Source organism: Triticum dicoccoides, chromosome 5B, assembly GCF_002162155.2.
Source record: "Triticum dicoccoides isolate Atlit2015 ecotype Zavitan chromosome 5B, WEW_v2.0, whole genome shotgun sequence".
Lineage (NCBI taxonomy): Eukaryota > Viridiplantae > Streptophyta > Magnoliopsida > Poales > Poaceae > Triticum > Triticum dicoccoides.
In genome coordinates, this window is record NC_041389.1 from 707567914 (window position 1) to 707572140 (window position 4227).

Consider the following 4227-nt stretch of genomic DNA (forward strand, 5'->3'; position numbering starts at 1 on the left):
GTTGCATGTCTGCGACCATGACACAACTGGAAGCGTCGCCCCCGGCTGCAATGGCAACTATGTGTTGTTTTGTTGGTGAAGGGGCGACGCGGCAGTTGCATGTATGCTAGTAGGCACTTAGCTACAAGTGTCTTCCCTGACTGTAATTGCAACTCAGAGGTGTTTTGTCTTGGTGATGGGGGAGATTGTCTGTCTGCTAGTAGGCATGCAAGTGCAAGTGTTGCCCTCCACTACAACTACATGTCTTCAACACGACTGTAACTATGTGTTGTTTTGTCGGCGAGGCGGAGGAGCAGTCGCATGTTTCCCACTAGGCAAGCAACTACAAATGTCTTCCCTCAACTGCAACTTTAACTCAGTGGTGTTTTGTACGGGGGAGGTGGAGCAGTTGCTTGTCTGCCATTGGGCAAACAACTGCAAGTGTCTGCCTCGACTTCAACTGCATGTATTCAATGTTGTTGCAACTTAGTGGTGTATTTATAGAGGAGGGGTAGTTGCATGTCTGCTAGCAGGCCGCAACTCCAAGTGTCGCCCCTACCGCTACTGCATATCTATGAATATTTCTATTTTCTGCTTTTTTTGTTTGTAGGTTTTTATCTTTTCCAAAATAGTGGTGTTTTTATTTTTCAAATGTGCCACCCAGTTGCACGTAGCCCCATGTGCAACAGCATATGTGGTAGTCCACATGCAATTCCAAGCGACACCAGCCGGGCGTAACTAGGGTGCGCGCAGGGAGCTAAGTGCTTGGGCGGCCCGGTATGTGGGTTTATTTTTTATTTGTTTTTCATTTTTTTGTTTTTCTACTTTTTGTTTTTTCTTTCTATTTTTATTTTTGAGTTTTGGATTTGTGATATTTAAATTTTCTAAATAGTGGTGTCTTAGATTTTTTGAAAAAAAAATGCCACTTGATTTGCGCACATGTCAGCCGTACATAGTTGCATGTTCTTCGGCCATGCACAATGGCACGTCCACTGTCAATGCGCAACTTAAGATTTTTTGCTTTTAAAAACATAATGCCAATGATTATATATGTGTCTATCGCATGTTCATCGACCATGCGCAATGACATGCCCGGCATTTCTATTTTGAAGGAACAGAGAAATACAAGGAAAAAGAAAATAAGACTTCAAAAAAAGGAGAACTCGACACCAACAAGCAGAAGCTGCACGAAGAGCTAATCTTACCTCAGCCGATTCACCACAATCATCAATGACGCACGAACAGTTTTTTTTTTGAGTAACTGACGCACGAACAGCTAATTCACAAAGGAAAAAATGATGCACGAACAGCTAACTCTAGGAAAACTGCACGAACAGTCAACCAGTAGTAGCAACCTAGACGCACCCTTATAGCAAACTAGCACAGTATTGCCAGGGCATTGCCGAGTGGCGTTTTGGCACATGGCAGCGCGCACTCCTGGTTTTTAAAATATGTTTTAAACATATTTTGAAATGTTAAAAAATTCAAACAAAAATTTGACATCTACATCTCGATATTGTACATGCTCACAAAATTGTTTCGTGAAAAACCGACAAGTTATGTGCCGCGTGTAAAAAGACAAAATTCAGTGTTAAAAAGTGCTTTTCACAAGACATTTTTTTTTGTCTTTTTACATAAGCCAAAAAAAGTCGGTTTTCTCCGAAACTTGACGTGCACACATATAATGTCGATATGTATGCACTGAATTTTTGTTTCAAATTTTGTTCACACTTCGAAACATTTTTTCCGGAGACAGGAGCGTGCGCTCCTAGGAGCACCAATGGATTTCTGGGGTATCGCCTCGGTATGTTCAAAGTGTATGGGAAGTAAATATTTATGCAGTATAAGTAGGAACAACATGGTTATACAGCCACCACCCAATTGAAAACCCTTGAAATATATGCACTTCAATCGTTGGATCCATCAACGGAGGCATGTGCATATACTGCCCTTAGGGAGGGAAATTCCTATTTGCCGCTCGTTACGACAAGTCGTCGAGGCTACGCACAGGTGGAGATCGACGAGCGTTCCTATGGGCCAGCCCGTTAACCGTTTGAGCAACTCCGGTTTTAGGAATCTTCTAGGTGGTTCCCAGTCAGATTTTTTTTCGGTTTTGGTAACCTTCTAGGAGGTTCCTAAACGTTTTTCCTTTTTTTCTTTTCCTTTTTCTATTTCTTTTTTCCTATTTATTATTTTCTTCTTTTTCCTTTTCCGGTTTCTTTTTCTTTCCATCTTATTTCTTTTCCTTTTTTATAAAGTTTACTTAAATTTTCAAATTTTGCCCTGGACTTCAAAATTTGTTCTTGTTTTAATTATTTTCATTGTTCTGAAAAATGATGAACATTTTAAAAGTGTTCAGAATTTTGAAGTTCTAGTTATTTTTTAGTAAATGTTAAAAATTTCAAAAACTGTTCAGATTTTCAAAAAATTGTGCATGTTTCGGAACTTGGTTCCATTTTTTAAAAAATTAGGCCATTTTTCAAAATCTTGAATATTTCTAAAAATATTGTCATTTTCAAAATTTGGTCAGAATTGTGGAAAATTGTTTGAGTTACGAGAACTGTTCAAGATCTTCAAAAAATGTTCTCGTTCACAAATGTTTTCTCAAAATTTTAAAAAATGTTCGCGTTTCAAGAAGTTTAGGAATTTCAGAAATGTTCTCATTTTCGAAATATATCCACAATTTTCAAATTTGTTCAGAAGAATAAAAAACATTCTCATTTCTAAAAATTGATCATTAAATGAAAAAAATGCTCATGTCTTAAATTGTGCTCGGGTGTTTAAAAAATGTTCTATTTCAATAATTATGTGCAGTTTTCAAAAATGTTAATGTTTTCAAATTTTGTTTCGAAGTTTCAAAATAATGTTTGGTATTCAAAAAGTGTTTGCTTTGCAAAATTAGATTTGGAATTTCATAAAGATGTTCCTGTTTTTGAAAAATGGTTGTTTTCAAATTTTATTGTAGATTTTTATAAAATGTTCAGGTTTCCAAAAAATTAGGAATTTAAAAAATGTTGCTGTTTTGAAAAAAAGTTCATGTATTCTTTTTTCCCAGAGTTTCAAAAAAATGTTCAGTTTTTTCAGAAAATGTTCCATTCTCTGAAAATGTTTCATTTTTTAATTTCAAAAATTTAAAAATTGTTTGCTTTTCATAAAACATTTGTTTTTCTGAAAATTTGTTCGCATTTCCAAAATTTGTTCACAATTTCAGAAAAAAGTTCATTTTGCAAAAAATGTTCAGGAATTTTAGAACAAGTTTTTTGTTTAAAAAAATTACAATCTTAGAAAATGTTTAATTTTTAAAAAATTGTTCACGTTTTAGAAAACTTTTATGTTTTGCAAAAATGTTCGTGTTTTTTCTAAATTCGGAATACAAAATGTGTTCACATCTTTGCAGAAAAAAGCTTGAAGTATCAAAAATATTTGCGGCATTTCAAATTGTTTGAAATTTTGGAGAAATGTTTCAAAATGTTTTTTTTCAAAAGTCTCAATCTAGATTTATGTTGTTATAAAGTTAGGTGCCTTAATATTTCGCTAGCAGCCATGTGGTAGAGTGGCTAGCTCGTCAGGGTTTGCAGTCTGGTGTGAGTGTGATAGTGGGATTGAATCCTATCGTTGTGTCCTTTTTGTCATGTTTTTAGGTCGCGCGATCCACAGGAAAGACAAGTACGTCGGCCGGCCCAGTCGTGCCTCGCCTGTGTGCGTCCAACTCTTGTTTGACGCAAAATGCGTCCTATAGGAGGTCCAGGTCCTATTCACCAGAACTATATCTCGCACTTTATTATACATCGTCACCAATTTACGTGCTTGAGAGCGGCTTTGGGTAGGCTCTATGGATCGGTTAGGACCGGTCTTAGAAGCTTCCGTGCGTTTTCCACTCTTTTTGTGTGTGTTTTCTATATAGGTCTTTCCATTTCTTTTTTTTCTTTTGTGTGTTTTTTCCTTTTTCTGTTTGTTTTCCTTGTCATTTTCTGCTTGATCTTTCAAACGCATGTAGGTTTTTTAAATACACGTTGAACATTTTCCTTATACAGATTGGACATTTTCAAATACAAGTGAACATTTTTTTAAAATACAGGTTGAACTTTTGAAATGCACATTGCGATTTAATTGAATACACAGTGAGCATTTTTCGAATACATTTTGAAGAATTTTCATAGCTGACCTGAACAACTTTTAAAAACATTGAAAACATTTGTTAAGTGTTAGTTTTTTTCAAAAATATCACAAACATTGGTTTAATGGTTC